We start from the raw sequence: 19,107 nt of genomic DNA, 5'->3' as shown, positions 1-19,107 counted from the left end.
TGATTAGAACACTCTTTTGTTTAGGCTAAAGCCCGCCTCTCCAAACAATATACCCTCATTTGGTCCAACGATTCAACACTCGAACCATCAATCAAATTGCTAAAGAGATTTGAAACAAGATGTACAAGAATTGCTCCTAAAAGAGCTGATTAGTATAGTTCAAAACTATATACTTCAATGTAATTCACAATATGAAATTCATATTGAAGCTCAAGAAGTATTTCACTTTATGATTCTTTCAATGGATGAAGGAATTAGTAGTTGTAGCACAATATCAGTGAGTAGAATCAGCAAGAACTCGGTAAGTTTCATGCAATTTGAGAGCAAGAAAGAGCTTTAAGAATTTAAGAACAATTGAGAAAGATTTTGAATGCTGAATTGAATTCTTGGGTGTTAAATCAATTTAACTTGGGTGTATTTATAGATGTAGAAAAGTATCTAACTTGTTCCTTGAGTTTACTTGGAGTAGGGTCCAAGGTTAAAATAAGTTTGAGCCTCAAGTAATTGAATATTTCAAAATATGTTCATTATGTATTTTAAATTTTTTCGCGTGACAGTTTACTATGAGGTCTCTGGGAATCACCTGTCAATGTATTACACGTATAAAATGCACAAGCTGTAAGATGGCAGTCGCCTGTCAACAGGGGAGTCAGACACCTGTCACTGAACAACTGGGTTTTTAAATATGACCAGAAGGGTGACAGACGACTGTCAAAACACAATTAGTCATATCAAGTTTCACTGATAGTCGCCGATCCAATTCTAAACAGCTGACTGTCATGTTTCTGTCTGTTTATTTAAAACCCTTTAACATGGCAGTTGACTGTCCATGTGCAGTCAGTCGCCTATCAAACAATTTTTAAAAAAAAAAAATTTTGTTCTCTCTCTCTTCTTTGCTTATTCAATCTTGGAATATCAATTTATTTTTCCTTAAAAAATATGGTCTAAGACTTAAAACTAAGATTGCTAAGTCTCATTTGCCTAATAAGCTTCAAAATGAAAAGTTATACTTGAATCATACTTGAAGTACTTACAAATTTTGTTCTAAAAACTTATTTGACTCTTCTTTGTTTTGAGTTCCCTTTGTCGCTGATATTTGATCTTTCAATCTTCTTTGAGCTTTCATTACGGATCATTTATTTGATATGGGCCTTCCATGTTCATTGATCCTTGTGAGCTTTCAAGATATGTCATTTTGATGTCTAAGCTTCATTTGATCCTTGATTTTTCACATGAGCTTTCGGAATTGTCATTTTATCATCTGAAATCCACTTTGCCTTCATTAACTGAAATATCACCACTTTGAAGCAAATTAGATAACCTTACTTTGTTATCATAAAAATCAAGAGTCATAAGCCTAGCTAGGCCAATAATCTCCCCATTTTTGATGATGACAAATAAGGAGCAAAGATAAAAAAAATACTCCCCCTTTCAATAAGCACAAATCTTCAAAGTTAATGTAAAATTAGTATCGCATTAAGGCACAATTTCAGAAGGCACAATTTCAGATACTTCATATTCATGTATTAACATAGAAACAAAGTGTATTAATATAGAAACATAGTTCAACAAAATATCATGTCATAATACTTTGTGCTTATACACACATACTCCCCCTTTTGACATCAACAAAAAGGCATAATACAACCATAAACGAATCAAGTGAAGCATACAAACATCAAAATGTTAAACATCATAAAAGAAATTTGATTACGCGTCGAAACTGCGTAATTGGATGTTTAACCCGGGCTTTACGATTTATATTTTTAATTAAATATCCAAAATTATCCAATATTTTAATAAAGTGCCAAAATCATCATTCTTGAACTTTATTGCACTATTTATGAAGTTTTGGTAATTTTTTGTCGCAGGAAAATTCCCAGGAACCAAAACCGACACCTGTTTGTATTTCATGCATAACTTTTCCGTCAGAGCTCCAATCGAGACGATTCAAATTTCTTGAGAAAGAGAAAAGGATTATCTACAACTTTCATGTTTTAAATTTTGTGAGATACGAGCTCCACAAGAGCAGAATTTGCAATGAATAGAGAATAAAAAAATATAATAATTCGGGTCCTCTAAATGGGTCAAATCTCTAATCCGGGTCTAGGGCTTTCTTCCCCAATCTCTATTTATTCTTCTTTTCCCCTCTTTCCCAGTGGGTGCCCTGCGCACCAAGCTTTTCTCACCTCTCCTTTGCTCTTCTTCTTCTTCTTCTTCTTCTTTGGTTTTGTATTTTTTTCTTTCAATTCTGCTTTGTTCTCTTCTCTTCCTCTCTTCCCTCTTCTCCTTCCCTTGTCTGTTTCTCCCTTACCTTGCCTTCAACCCCTGCCCCGAGCCCTCCTACTGTGCTTCAATCTGCTGCAACAGAACCTCTATTTTTATTTTAATTTTCTCCTTGAATTCTCCCCTACTCTCTTCCTCTCCCTCTTTGTTCTCCCTAAACTCCCTCAGCTTCCCTCTGCTTTGCTGCCAGCACCCGCTCCCTGAAGCTACTCCATCACAGCAACACCATACCAGATCCCCGAAGCCACTCCAGTGGAGACTCTTCTGCAGCAGTTCCACACAGCAGCTGCAACCACCTTCGACAACACAGCAGCAACACCCGAGAGCAAGCTAGCATCTTCTCCACTCTGCTACCAAGCCATTCTCTGCTGCAACCCGTGAAACACCAGCAGCTGTGTGTCTCTGCAGCTGCAACAACACCAGCACAGTAGCCCCCTGTTCGAGCACAGCAAGCCTTCCTCCACAGTAGCCGAAAGTCTCCATCACAACCAGTAGCAGCAACAACCTAAGAACCATCTGCTATGGCTTTTTTCCCTTTCTCCGTTTATTGCAATTGAATGTGTTTTGTTTTTAAATTATTTAGTTAGTTAAATAGAGTGTTGAAAATTTGTTTGAGTGATTGTTAAGTACTTTTACTTTATTTTATTTTATTGATGTTTAGTTCTTGATTATTTGAGATTTCTCAATTAATATTGTCATTAGATTGGTAGAGTTTAGTTTAGCTTCTTTCAATTATTTATTTATCGTTCTTTTAATTTAAATTCTATTTTACTTCTAGCCAAATAATAATAATAATAATAAAAGAATTTTTTTTTGAAGTTGTTTTTCCAAAATTTAGTCTTTTTATTGAATCTCGGGTTAGTTAGGGTCAATTTCATCAAAGTTCGTATATTTTAGTTTTGTTAAAGTTCTTATGTTTATTTTTTGGTATCATTCAAAGTTTAGATTTTTGATGTGTTTGCATTTTTGTTCGAGTTCGAGTTCTTGGTTTGAATTATTGATCCGTATTAAAGGTTTGATTGTTAGTGTGTGTGTGTGTGTGTGTGTGTGTGTATTTGATTAAGTTTCCTTTCCTGCATGTTTTAATTCCTTATTTGTAGTTTCCATTTTTAATTAGTGCGTGTTTCGATGTTTCCTTAGGTAGATTAGAGTTTTCATTCTTGCATGTTTTAGTTCCATGGTTTAGGTTTCCAGTTTTTATTAAAGCGTGTCCCAATGTTTCTTTAAGTAAAATAGGATTTCTATTCTTGTTTCTTTTATTTAGTACATGTTAGTTTTAGGATTTTTAAATTACGTGCCATCTAATTCGTCAAAAGTAAAATTGAACAACTCTGAAAAAACTCCAAATCTGAACCGAGTTCAGTGCATTTTTATTTTCGATTGGACAAACGTGAAATTGAGATTAAAACGCATTCCCTGAGGAGACGATCTAGCTCTTGGGCTTAATATTACACGATGTAACTCCTATACTTGGGATAGCTTTCAAGCTGCTCATTTTTCGAGTGAGTCAAAATTCAATCAAGTATCAAAGGCTATATCACTATTTGCAGCAACTGCTTTCCCTTTAGATTCATTTTCCTGTGATTCTTCTTCTTCTTCTTCTTCTTCAGTAGAGCCTTCATCTAATTTGTCATGTGAACCTTCATCTGATGATTTTTGTGAGCCGTCATCATTTTCTTCACTCTCTTTATTGGAATTAGTGTCATTTAGTGTTGAACTAATGTCCATAGGTGTTGTACTAGTGACATGTTGCTCTATTTTGTCAAGACGCTTATCCAGTGAAGAGTACTTAGCATCAATATGTGAGATTTTGTCTTGAAGAGAAGTGAAGCCAGCCCTCATGTCAGAACTGAAACTGGAATAATGCTGATAGAAGGGAAGGAACCATGCAGGCATATCAGCTTCTTCAGGAGATGGATTAGGTTCTTCTAGCTCTAGTCGTATAGGCCTACTTCCACTATACATCCATCCCTAAGTGTATTTCTTGTAACCCATCCTTTTTAGAGTAGTGGAGGAAAATATATTATAATAGGTTTGTTTCACTATCTTGGAGGACAGAGTGAGAACTTGGAAGTGAGCAAAGACTAAAGAAAGTATGCCACCATATGGAAGTCCAATCTTAGGAGATTCTCGCTTCATGACCATCCACTTAAGTATGAGGCTTGCTAAATCCAATTTCTTGCCTTTGAGTTCACACCACATGACAAAACAATCTAAGAAGGAAATATGATCATAAAATCCGTGTAACGACCTGCCTATTAAATTGATTTTTTTTTTCCATAATAGCAAATAACATACTCTGATACCATAGTATTAACCTAAGCAGCAGGAAGTAGAAATCATACAAAAATAACCATAAACCATTTTATACAATACAAAAACCAATACCACACAATACCATAGTACTACATGCTTTCCAAAATATATACATACATCTCTTCCTCAAAAATACCCTTGACTAGCTAGGGTTAATACCAAAAATCCATCACTGTACTCACTTTGCTGACAGGGCACTACAGATGCCCCTCTATTTGCGAGCCTGATCTGCTCGCCTACCTGGATCACCTGAAAAATGTTTCAACACTGGGATGAGCCACCGCTCAGTAAGAAGAAATATACTATTACTAGTGTGTGGCAAATGAGCTAACAATATTATGCAAAATCTGATTTCATATAAACATGTATAACTGGATATGTTAAGTACAATATAAGTAAGAAAATGCATCCCCTTTCCATGTTGCTTAACATAACAGTATTGTAGGTTATAATTCAAAATACTTCTAGTGTACATAAGCAGGGTCCTAGAATTTGTAAATCCATACGTATGTAATAGTAACAAAAACTGTTCCCTGTGGCTCTCTTTGTCATGACATGCCCCCTCATGACAAGGTTGTGCGGCCCGTATGCTGGATTTATCCTGGCTGGCCAACCAGGAATAAATCACTGAACTCCGTCAGTCGACCTGCCCACCTCAACCCATATCTGGATGGGGAGTCTAACCTCTTCAAGGGCCTAGGTGGTCAACCTTACCACATATTATCTGAATAGGTGGTTGCACTCGTAAAATAACATAGTATCTGTAGCAACGGTACCGTGCTCTGTAGCTGCAAGTCCAACAGGGTCTGATGTTGTATAATATATTTCTATATACATGTCTATCTGATTTACCATGATTCTGAAGTACTGAAATAACCATGATGCTGCATAACGTACTGAAATCTGAATAATTATAACATGGAACTGCATATTCGTAATACTGGAATTCGTATAATCATGGTACTGAGATTTATATAATCATGGTACTAAAATCCGTAAAATCATGGTACTAAAGTTCACATAATCATAGTACTTAAATCCGTAAAATCATGGTACTGAAATTCATAAAAATCATGAAACTACAATTCGTAAAATATATCCCCGTACTACATACATATTCACAAGCCACACCATAGTTTAATACATAATTTTCATAAATAAATAAACTGTATAATATTTAGAAATTTCCTAGTATAGCATATTTCCCTTACCTTAACTTTGAAAAGCCTCTATAGAAAACTGACCTAACCCTAGCAGGGCCTCGTACACATCGCCCTAAAAATAATATTTTCCAAAACTAAACATTAGTATTTTTCTGCCTACATCATTTCCTATAATTGTCAGGAAGTCAAAAACTAGATAAAAGTCCTTACCCTGAATTTGGGATGAAATCCAACTTCATTTTCCTAATGATCCGCTCCGGCAGTCTTGCAGAAAACTCTGCCAGGAGCATCGTGGTAGCTTCGGATCGTCGATCCGGTGACTGGTGGGGCCGAAAATGAAGAGAGAAGGGAGAGAGAGTCGTAGGAGAGAGAGAGGCGCGGTGAAAATGAGAAATATCCCGATTTTTAGCTATTTATATGGCCAGATTCATTGACGAGCCACATCACTTCGTCGATGAATCCTTAGTAATTTCGTCGACGAAGCCCTGTATTCATCAACAAAATTCAGAGAAACCTGAACCGTCTCTCGGTATTTTCTCATCGACGAAGCCTTGTGTTCGTCGATAAAATTCTGAAGACCTTCGTCGACAAAACCCTATGTTCGTTGATGAAGTCTATGGCCTCCTTCTGTTTCTGTATCTATTTTCCCTCCCTCTTATTATTAAAATGCTATTATTCTTCGGGTCACTACATTCTCCCCTCTTTATAAAATTTCGTCCTCGAAATTTACTATCTGAATTTCTATCTATACTACCATCATTCCGTAAAGAAAATGATCTACTTATTTTATTACCTGCCCTCACTTATGGCGGAGGAATACCGTGGTTACATGAGTAGTTCTGGGAGATTACAACCATAAATAAAATTTCCCCCAGAACAAAATACTACACTCTATTTAAAGTATTACATGTACCTGCAAAAGAAACTTATCTAACTACTATACTTTACCTGAGTACCTCTATACCTTAGGGAACAGTTGCGAGTACTTTTGTCTAATCTACTCCTCGAGCTCCCAAGAAGCTTCCTCTATGTTGTGATTCCTCTACAAAACTTTAACTAATGGTATTTCTTTAGTGCGTAAAATTTGAACCTTTCTGTCTAAAATCTGTACTGGAGCTTCTTCGTATGCCAATGAATCCTTGAGTTCTATCTCTACATAGCTAATGACGTGGGATGGGTCTGGGACGTATTTCCGTAACATGGCAACATGAAACACGTCATGAATACGAGCCAATGCTAGGGGCAAAGCTTGCTTGTAGGCAACTGACCCAATTCTCTCAAGTATCTCAAAAGGGCCAATATACCTAGGGCTCAACTTGCCCTTCTTTCCAAACCTCATAACTCTTTTCAGAGGAGCTATTCTCAAAAAAACATGATCACCTACTCCAAATTCTAGTTCCCGGCGGCGAGTATCTACATAACTTTTCTGCTGACTCTGTGCTGCACTGATTCTATCACGAATAAGTCAGACTTTATCACATGCCTGCTGAATTATCTCTGGACCCAAAACTCGCCTTTCGCCTACCTCATCCCAGAAAAGAGGAGATCTACATCTCCTACCGTATAATGCCTCACAAGGTGCCATGCCGATGCTAGCCTGATAACTGTTATTATAAGCAAATTCAACTAGCGACAAAAATTGAATCCAGCTACCTCCAAAGTCTAGCACACAAGCACGAAGCATATATTCCAATACCTGGATGGTTCTCTTAGTCTGACCATCGGTCTGAGGGTGGAAAGTTGTGCTGAATGCTAACTGAGTCCCTAGTGCCTCCTGCAAACTCCTCCAGAACCGTGATGTAAAACGTAGATCACAATCCGATACTATGGATATCGGCACTCCATGGGATCGAACAATCTCCTGTATGTAAATCTCTGCTAACCTGTTCATAGGGTAGCTGACCTTAATAGGCAGAAAATGCGCTGTCTTCGTCAATCTATTAACTATCACCCAGATGGCATTCTGACCATGCAATGCCGGTGGCAGCCCAGTAACAAAATCCATGGACATGTGGTCCCACTTCCACTCAGGAATGAAAAGTGGCTGCAACTGACCAGTCAGCCTCTGGTGCTCAGCTTTAACCTGCTGGCACATCAAACACTGCTACACAAACTCTGCTATCTCCCTCTTCATGCCACTCCACCAGAAAGAATCTTGCAAATCCCTATACATTTTCGTACTGCCAGGATGAACAGTGTATAGAGATCTGTGTGCCTTCTCTAAAGTCGTCCTCCTGATGCTATCATCTGCAGGCATAAACAATCTAGTGTGAAATCTCAGAGCCCCATCGTCAGAAATACTGAACTCCTCCCCCTGACCATCCTGAACTCTGGCTATCACCTCCACTAACTCTGGATCATCTCTTTGAGCAGTTTTAATCTTCTCATACAACGTGGGTTGCACAACCAAACTGGCCATAAGCACTTGAGGATCATCCTCCACTAACTCTACGCCAAGTCTCTCTAAGTCCATCTGAATCGAATGTTGAACTATCGCTGCTAACTATGTTGTGTCTCCTAATTTACAGCTCAGAGCATCAGCCACCACATTTGCTTTACCTGAGTGGTAACGGATGGTGCAGTCATAATCTTTGATGAGTTCCAAATATCTCCTCTGCCGCATATTCAGCTCTTTCTATGTAAAAATGTATTTTTGGCTTTTATGATCAAAAAATATCTCGCACCTCTCACCATAAAGGTAATGCCTCCAAATTTTCAATGCATGTACCACCGCACCCAATTCTAAATCGTGAGTAGGGTAGTTCTTTTCTATTCTTTCAGCTGTCTAGATGCATACGCCACCACCCTACCATGCTGCATCAACACACAACTGAGCCCTTTCAAGGACACGACATTGTAAATAACATAACCATCGCCACCCGATGGAATTGTCAGGACTGGTGCAGTGACGAGCCATTGCTTTAATTCCTGGAAGCTCTGCTCACATTCTTCATCCCACATAAATTTGACATTTTTCCTAGTCAACCGCATAAGAGGACCTGACAAGACTGAAAACCCCTCAACAAAACGATGGTAGTAACTTGCCAGTCCTAAGAAACTCCTGACTTCCTGCACATTTCTTAGCCTAGCCCAATTTACCACTACGTCAATCTTGCTGGAATCCACTACAATACCGTCCCCTGAGATCACGTGGCCTAAAAATGCCACCTTCTCAAGCCAGAACTCACACTTGCTAAATTTAGCATAAAGCTTCTCCTCCCTAAAAGTCTGCAACACCTGCCTCAAATGTGCCTCATGATCCTCAAAACTCCTCAAGTACACCAGTATATCATCAATGAAAACTGCTACAAACTTATCTAGATACTGGTGGAAGACTCTGTTCATCAAGTCCATAAACACAGCCGGGGCATTCGTCAAACCAAAAGGCATAACGAGAAATTCATAGTACCCATACCTAGTCCTGAAGGCTGTTTTCGCAACGTCTACCGCTTTTACTCTCACTTGATGATACCCGAATCTGAGGTCAATCTTGGAATATACCCGCGTACCCTGAAGCTGATCAAACAAATCATCTATACGGGGCAAAGGATATTTATTCTTGATAGTAACTTTGTTGATTTCTCTATAATCAATGTACATCCTCATGGACCCATCTTTCTTCTTTACGAACAACACTGGAACTCCCCATGGCGATACACTGGGTCGTATAAACCCCTTGTTCAACAAATCCTGCAACTGCTCCTTCAATTCTCCCAATTCAGTTGGAGCCATACGGTAGGGAACTTTAGAGATCGGTGCAGTCCCTGGAGGTAAATCTATAGGAAAATCTACCTCACGCACAGGAGGCAACCCTGGTAGCTCCTTTGCAAAAACATCTAAAAACTCTCGTACCACGAGAGTACTGTCAATCTTTAATTCATTTTCAGATACTTCTTTCATAAATGCTATAAACCCCTTACCTCCATCTAGGAGTAATCTACCTACCTGCACGACGGATACTAGCTGTGTTGGAGCACGTACCCGTGAACCAACAAATCTGAATTCCTGCTCTCCAGGAGGTCTGAAAATTACTTCTTTCCAAAAACAATCAATACTTGCGTGATTGGCAGCCAACCAATCCATACCGAGTATTATATCAAAACCACACATATCAAACACAATAAGATCTTCTGGCAGCACTTTCCCCTGAATTTCTATCGGATAGCCTCTACGTACCCTCTGACATCTGATCACTGACCCTAATGGTGTAGCTACCGACAGTGCTATATTTAATGATTGGGTCTCATTCTCAGATAATTTAACATAAGATGTAGAAATGAAAGAGTGTGTAGCACCTGAGTCAAAAAGAATAATAACTGAATATGATGAAACAGTAAATGTACCTGTCACCACATCCGTAGCGGCCTCTGCATCTCCTAGCGTCAGAGCATATACCCATGCTGGGGCCACATTCCTCTACCGGCCACCCCGAGGCACCTGGTATCCTCCCCGAGCTACCTGATGTCCTCCCTGATAAGGCTTGGGTGCTGGGACCTGGTCTTGCTGACCTGGGCAATCACGCATCATGTGACCTGGTCTCCCACAACAACAATATGCACCCTTGCCTACCCGGCACTCTCCCAAATGATGTTTCCCACATGTCTGACAAACTGGGTAAGTCTGTGCACCCTAGTTCCCATGAGGTCCTGCCATCTGCCTCTGGCCACCCCTAACACGACCACCTCTCCATGGGCCCCTACTGAAGCCAGCCTGGAAACCCTGAGGCGCAAGCCTCTTCCTCTGACTCTAAGCTGCCACACCCCTCTGAATACCACTCTCAATGATCGCAGCTCTATCTACAACCTCTGTGAATGTCTAAGCCCTGAAGCCAATCACCTGGTCAAACAGATTCTGTCTCAGTCCCTCTTCAAACTTCCTCGCCTTTCTCTCTTCATCTGGTGCTAGAAGTGGAGCAAAACGTGACAACTCAACAAACCGAGCCGCGTACTGAGATACCGCCATCTGCCCCTATACCAAATGCAGAAACTCTACAGCTTTCGCACTCCGAATGATAGCAGGGAAATACTGCTCGAAGAACAACTCCTTGAATCGGTCCCATGTCACTGTAACTGGAATTGGCCTCTACTTCTCTATCAGTCGCGTTGCTCTCCACTAGCGCTTTGCCTCCCTTGTCAGCTTAAATGTGGCAAATGCTACCTTCTACTCATCCATACATGGAAGCACTGCCAACATCTCCTCGATATCCTGGATCCAATTCTCAGCTACAATTGGGTCATCTCCTCCAACGAATGATGGGGGCTTCATGCACGTAAACTGCTCAATCGAACAGCCACGCTCCCTAGAACTTTTGGCCATTTCAGCCATCACTTGCTATGTGACACTACGTAGTACAGCATCTGAGTCTCCTCCACCCATGCTGGAAGGACCTGGCCTATCCTCCCCTGCATTCATGCCACTGCTACCTGGGTCCATCTTGAAAACAAGAAACACACTTAAGCACTTATTCCTTATACGAACCTATCCTATACCAATTCACAATTAACTATCGTTCCTAACCTTACCCAATATCCAGTCTTATCATCTAGACACATGACCCGACAATAGTTTATTATGATTTTCCTAAAATCGTCACCTCAGGAAAAAACACAGAAACCACTACGGAAATCCGGTACCCAAACACAGAACAACCCAAAATCCTTTTCCTATACTCTAGTATTGCTTCTGCCACATTCTAAATTTTATAGAACCTAGTAAACCTAGGCTCTGATACCAAACTGTAACGACCTGCCTATTAAATTGATTTTTTTTTCCGTAATAGCAAATAACATACTCTAATACCATAGTATTAACCTAAGCAGCAGGAAGTAGAAATCATACAAACATAATCATAAACCATTTTATACAATACAAAAACCAATACCACACAATACCAAAGTACTACATGCTTTTCAAAATATATACATACATTTCTTCCCCAAAAATACCCTCGACTAGCTAGGGTTAATACCAAAAATCCATCACTGTACTCACTTTGCTGACAGGGCACTACAGATGCCCCTTTATTTGCGAGCCTAATCTGCTCGCCTACCTGGATCACTTGAAAAATGTTTCAACACTGGGATGAGCCAACGCTCAGTAAGAAGAAATATGCTATTACTAGTGTGTGGAAAATGAGCTAACAATATTATGCAAAATCTGATTTCATATAAACATGTATAACTGGATATGTTAAGTACAATATAAGTAAGAAAATGCATCCCCTTTCCATGTTGCTTAACATAACAGTATTTTAGGTTATAATTCAAAATACTTCTAGTGTACATAAGTAGGGTCCCCAAATCTGTAAATCCATACGTATGTAATAGTAACAAAAACTATTCCCTGTGCCTATCTGTGTCATGACATGCCCCCTCATGACAAGGTTGTGCGGCCCGTAGGCTGGATTTACCCTAACTGGCCAACTAGGAATAAATCACTAAACTCCGTCAGTCGACCTGCCCACCTCAACCCATATCTGGATGGGGAGCCTAACCTCTTCAAGGGCCTAGGTGGTCGACCTTATCACGTATTATCTGAATAGGTGGTTGCACTTATAAAATAACATAATATCTGTAGCAACGGTACCGTGCTCTGTAGCTACAAGTCCAACCGGGTCTGATATCGTATAATATATTTCTATATACATGTCTATCAGATTTACCATGATTCTGAAGTACTGAAATAACCATGATGCTGCATAACGTACTAAAATCTGAATAATCATAACATGGAACTGCATATTCGTAATACTAGAATTCGTATAATCATGGTACTGAGATTTGTATAATCATGGTACTGAGACTTGTATAATCATGGTACTGAAGTTCACATAATCATAGTACTTAAATCCGTAAAATCATGGTATTGAAATTCATAAAAATCATGAAACTACAATTCGTAAAATATATCCCCATACTACATACATATTCACAAGCCATACCATAGTTTAATACATAATTTTCATAAATAAATAAACTGTATAATATTTAGAAATTTCTTAGCATAACATATTTCCCTTACCTTAACTTTGAAAAGCCCCTATAGAAAACTGGCCTAACCCCAGTAGGGCCTCATACACATCACCCTAAAAACAATATTTGCTAGAACTAAACATCAGTATTTTTCTGCCTACATCATTTCATATAACTTCCAGGAAGTCAAAAACTAGATAAAAGTCCTTACCTTGAATTTGGGATGAAATCCAACTTCGTTTTTCTGACGATCCGCTCCGAAAATCTTGCAGAGAACTCCGCCAGGAGCGTCGTGGTAGCTTCGGATCGTCGATCCGCTGACTGGTGGGGTCGAAAACGAAGAGAGAAGGGAGAGAGAGTCGTAGGAGAGAGAGAAAGAGGAGAGAGAGGCACAGTGAAAATGAGAAATATCCCGGTTTTTAGCTATTTATAGGGCCAGATTCGTCAACGAATCCTTAGTAATTTCGTTGACGAAGTCCTGTATTCGTTGATGAAATTTAGAGAAGCCTGAACCATCTCTCGGTATTTTCTCATTGACGAAGCCCTGTGTTCGTCGACGAAATTCTGAAGACCTTCGTCGACGAAACCCTATGTTCATCGACGAAGCCTGGAAAATTTTTGAAATTATGATTATTTAATATTATCTCCAAAATGCAATGTCTTCGATGAAGTCTACGGCCTCCTTCTGTTTCTGTATCTATTTTCCCTCCCTCTTATTATTAAAATGCTATTATTCTTCGGGTCACTACAATCCTGCTCTAGGAAGAATATTATAAGCAACAATTTTGTGAAGGATTTGAGCTTGTAAAGTGAGCTCCTTATATTGTGGAGGATTTCCAAAATAAATAGGTGGATCATTCATCACAAGAGGCAAAATTTCTTGTTGAGTAAATCCCTACTCCATTATCCATTGTTTTTCAATAGGATTGCACTCAAAATCACCATTTTTTATACGGAGGATTTTTCTTGGCAATGGTGGAGTAAGGGTAATTTTTTGGCCTAACAATTCGGTAGAAAAACCATTATCCTTCTTTACCAAGTTGGAGTAAAAAATTTTGATCAAATCAGGATAATATCCTTTGACTTGGTGTAGGATAAACTTGTCCCATCCTATGTTTTTAAATAACTCAAGAATCTCTGGAAAATCAGTTTCAAAGAAAGCAACATCTAGTATCTTACCGAAAATTGGATCGATAGTGGAGATGTGATTTTCGATACAAAGATTTTGCTTGAGTTGAGACCAACCATTTTTCTATTTCGTCATTGCTAGCTTGTCATGAAGAAGATGCTTTATCTTTTTTCCCTACTGTCTTAGTTCTTGGCATGTTGATGAAACAAAAACCCGAAGAGCCTTAGGTGAGGAGGATTTAGGGTTTGATGGAATGAAGCAAAAAGAAGTTTGGAGAAGTAAGGCTTAGTGAAGAGATGGAGAAAAAAAATATTTTAGTGAGGTTTAGACGAGTGGACAGGCATCTGAGACATAAAAAAAGAGTGTTTTTCTCATATAAGTTTGCTGAACTTCCGCAAGACAATCATCTATCTTTAAGGTGACATGTGGTTTTCGATTGACTTTCCAAATAGACAATAGCCTGACAGGTGCCTGCCTGGTATTTTGGCAATCATCTGCCATGTAGGGAATTTCTTCTCTCTCTTAGTTGACTTCATGTATGTGTAACATTCCCAATTCTCGTCTGATAAATACAAATTGATCTTCTATGAGTGGTTTTGTAAATATATCAGCTAATTGATCGTGTGTGTTAAAAAATTCAAAAATTATTTCTTCCTTATCAACATTAACTCTCAAGGAGTGATGTTGTATATCAATATGTTATGTTCTTGAGTGTGATACTGGATTTTTTGAAATATTTATGGCACTTGTGTTGTCACACTTTATTGGAATTATTTGATTTTGAATTTTGAAATCCCTTAATTGTTGTTTCATATATAATGTTTGAGGACAACAGCTCCCAACTACTATGCATTCTGCTTCAGTTGTAGATAATGCCACGGAATTTTATTTCTTTGAAAACCAAAAGACTAGTGATTGTCCTAGAAAGTGACAAGTCCTACTAGTGCTATTTCTATCTATTTTACACCCTGCATAATCCGCATCTGAATAGCTTATCATTTCAAAATCAGTTCCCTTGGGATACCACAAGCCTAGATTAAGTGTGCCTAGCAAGTATCTAAGTATTCGTTTAACTACAATTTAATGTGATTCCTTAGGTGTTGATTGAAACCTAGCACACATGCATACACTAAATATGATGTCCGGTCTACTTGCTGTTAGATATAATAGGCTTGCTATCATTCCTTAGTAATGTTTAGTGTCTACTTGTTTTCCTTTTCATCTTTGTCAAGACTTGTTGAAGTGCTCATGGGAGTTCCTATGGGTTTGCTTTCTTCTATATCAAACTTTTTCAACATATCCTTAATATATTTAATTTGATTTATGAATGTTCCATTTTTGGCATGTTTAATTTGTAACCCTAGGAAGTAATTCAACTCTCCCATCATACTCATTTCAAATGCTCTTTACATGCATGTAGCAAATTTTTTACATAATTCTTCATGTGTTGCTCCAAATATGATATCATCAATATAGATTTGTACTATTAGCATATCATTATTTTTAGTTTTTACGAATAGAGTGCTATCTATCTTTCCTCTTGAAAAATTATTTTTGAGTAAAAACTTGCTTAGTTTTATATACCAAACTCTAGGAGCTTGTTTCAATCCATACAAGGCTTTTGTTAACTTGAATACATGATTTGAATTTTTTGTGTCTTCAAATCTTAGAATTTGTTTAACATAAACTTCTTCATTTATTTATTAGTTTAAGAATACACTTTTTACATCCATTTGGTATAGTTTAAAATCCTTATGTGTTGCATAGGCGAGAAGCATCCTTATTGCTTCCATTCTTGCTACGGGTGTAAAGGTTTCTTCATAATCGATATCTTCTTCTTGATTATAACCTTGTGCTACTAACCTAACTTTGTTTCTAACAACTACCCCATTTTCATCCTTCTTATTTCTAAAGACCCATTTAGTTCCTATGATTGAATGTTCTTTGGGTTTAGGTACTAGTTGCCATACTTGACTCCTTTCAAACTGATTTAGTTCTTCTTGCATTGTCATAATCCAAGAATCATCTTTAAGGCTTCTTCAATATTCTTGGGTTCATTTTGAAATAAAAATGCATAATGGTTGCATATATTTATCAGTGATGCTCTAGTGGTTACTCCTTTTGATGGTTCTCCAAGAATTTGATCTTTTAGATGACTTTTAACATATTTGGACTCTTTTGGTAGTTCTTGGTTTTCTATGGAGTTTTCATTTGAAGCTTTATCATTGTTTTCTTTTTTTATTTCAAGATTTTCCTCTTTTTGTGAGATATCTTCTTTTTCATCATTTTTAACTTCTTTGACATAATGATTTGATTCATCAAAAGTTATATGTATGGATTCAACAATAGTAAGAGTTCTTTTATTATAAACCCTACAGGCTTTACTATTTGTGGAATTTCTTAAGAAGATACCTTCATCAGATTTTGCATCGAACTTACCTAAATCATCTTTAGTATTGAGAATAAAGCATTTGCACCCAAATACATGAAAGTAGGATTTGTTGGGTCTTCTACCTTTCCATAGTTCATAAGGTATTTTATCTAGGCTTGATCTAATAGATACTCTATTTATAATATAACAAGCTATATTTACGGCTTCCACCCAAAAGTATTTAGGTAAGTTATTTTCATTTATCATAGTTCTTACCATATCTTGGAGGGTTCTATTTTTTCTTTCAACAACTCCATTTTGTTGTGGAATCCTAGGTGCTGAAAAGTTATGGTTTATTCCATATTCATTACAAAATTTATCAACATCTTTGTTTTTAAACTCTCTACCTTGATCACTTCTAAAATTAGTTACATTATAGCCTTTTTCATTTTGTAGTTTCATGCATAGAGTGATTAGCATGTTACAAGTTTCATCTTTATTTTCTAAGAACAATACCCAAATGAATCTTGAATAATCATCTACAATTACAAAAGCATATTGTTTGCCTCCTAGGCTTAGGGTTCTAGTATGACCAAATAAGTTTAGGTGCAAGAGTTCTAAGGGTCTACTAGTTGATATGTACTTTTTCTTTTTGAAACTTGTTTTAGCTAGTTCGGTTAACCAAACTCAGCTTCAGGCACCCGAACCGCGGATAGAAAGTTTCTATCTTTGGGTCGGCCAACCAAACCTAGACTCGAGCACCTGAACTTCAAAATTACCTTTTTCTGTTGTGTCTGTTCGGGCGACCAAACATATGGTTTGGTCGACCGAAACTCTCGAGTTGAGGTATTTTTTAAATGCTAAAATGGGTTTAAAATTAATTAAACTTTTCTAATAATACCCAGCGTGTCCCCAACTGTCAAAAAATTTCCCTAAGTCTATATATACCCCTTCATAAGTCAAGATTAGTAACTTTGATTAGCCTAATTTTTTCTCTCAAATATTTTTACTAATCAAAGTTCCCCCACATACTCTTTTACTTGAAAAATCATTTTGGGGTCAAATCTTTTTATACTCTCCAAACTCTCTTTGACTCGTTTGTTGAAAACATTCTTTTTAAGAGAGTATTTTTATTGGGTTGTTATTGTTAAAGTATGGTTATTACAAAAACGTTTTGAGCATAAATTTTATCTTCTCCAAACAATATTATTGCAAATCTTCGTTGGAGAAAATATTTGTTTTACATTTGATATTTGAAGCTTTTATTGCATGTTTCATATAATATCAAAGATCTTACATATTAGTTTTTGCAAAAAATACTTTTAGAGCAAACCCTTGATTCTCTAGTGCATTTGAAAAATATTTTTAGGAGAATATTTTATCAGGGTTCAAATCTTTGAAGCATTTTATCATATATATCTTTCTTCAAAGATCAAAATATTATTTAGATAAGAACTTTCACTCTACTAACATTATTGCATATCATATTAGAGTGCATTTCTTTGAGTTTAAACGTGTACATCTTAACTTATATTTTCAGAAGCATTTTCATGTACGAAAATACTTTCCATGTATTGGTTGAGTTTAGCTCGTCAATTGAATTGGGGAGTCTCAGTCCCGTAAATGAGACCGGTTTGGTTTAACTCAGAATTGAACTAGGGAGTCTCAGCCCCGTAAGTGAGACTAGTTCGGCTCAGCCTAGTAATTGAGCTGTGATTTTCCTCGCCCCGTAAGGAGAGGATGTAAAAGGCTTCTGCTTCGCCCGGTTAAGCGAGCAGTTTTAGTGGAATCCTTGGGGGTATGCCCAAGGCGAGAATGTGGGCAGTATTGGCCGAACCTCGTTAACAAATTTGTGTCATTCTCTCTCTATCTTATTTAAATTCCTGCACTTAAATTTCAGCATGTGTATGTCTGTTCATATTTTGTTATAACCATCTTGCATGCACAAAGAACTGATTTAAATGAAATATGCAGCACACGTGTATGTATGTATACACTGATCACTTAATCGTTGTACGTACACGTTTTTCAATATTGAATGAGATATGAATTGTGGTGAATCGATGTAATTGTTTAAATTAGTGAAAAATGTTTTAAAATCCAATTCACCCCCATCTTGGGATCACACTAATTCCAACAAAGCTGACTGCACAGGCACCTCTAATCCTAAATTTTAAGCAAAAATAATTTTTTTTCTCCCTCACTCTTTCTTAACACGAAGCTCTCTTTTCTCCTCCACCTCTCTTCTTGTGTTGTCTTTCTTCTCTTCTTGTATTGTGTCCCTTCACTCTCTTTGAGGTCTCTATATATAGGCTTGGGAGAGGCAAATTTTAAAACAAAATTTTATTTTGCTTTAATCAAAATTTCAATTCAAAAGCTAACTCCCAATCATCAGTTAGTTTATTCTTGATTTTTCTTTAGAAGTTTGAATTGTTCAATCAAATTGCCTATTTGCTTCAATAAAAATTTTCATTTGCAAAGCTAACTCCCAATCATCACTTATTTTTTTATTTTTGCACATTTTTTACATTGCATGTTTGAAAATGATTTGCAAATTAAAGGCTACTTGGCCCACTTCCATTCATTTTTTTTTTTTTCAAAATGTTTCAATATAAAAATGTATTTTCCTTTTTTATCTGCATTTTTTTTGTATTTGCATTTTTTTGTATTTTTTTTATGAAATAATATTTTTTTTCCTTTGTTCAAATTAGAGTGTCTATAGGGTACATGTCAAATGTCACTTTTATATAAAAGTATTTTTTTTATAATAATTATTTTTTTTAAAGTGATTTCAAATGGAAGTTAAGTATAACATAATTGATAAAGTATAATGAAAATACTATACACTATCATTCTAGTAGAATTAGAAAT

Source organism: Malania oleifera, chromosome 5, assembly GCF_029873635.1.
Source record: "Malania oleifera isolate guangnan ecotype guangnan chromosome 5, ASM2987363v1, whole genome shotgun sequence".
Classification (NCBI taxonomy): Eukaryota; Viridiplantae; Streptophyta; class Magnoliopsida; order Santalales; family Ximeniaceae; genus Malania; species Malania oleifera.
The sequence above is the reverse complement of the archived record's forward strand: the minus strand, read 5'-3'. Positions refer to the sequence as shown.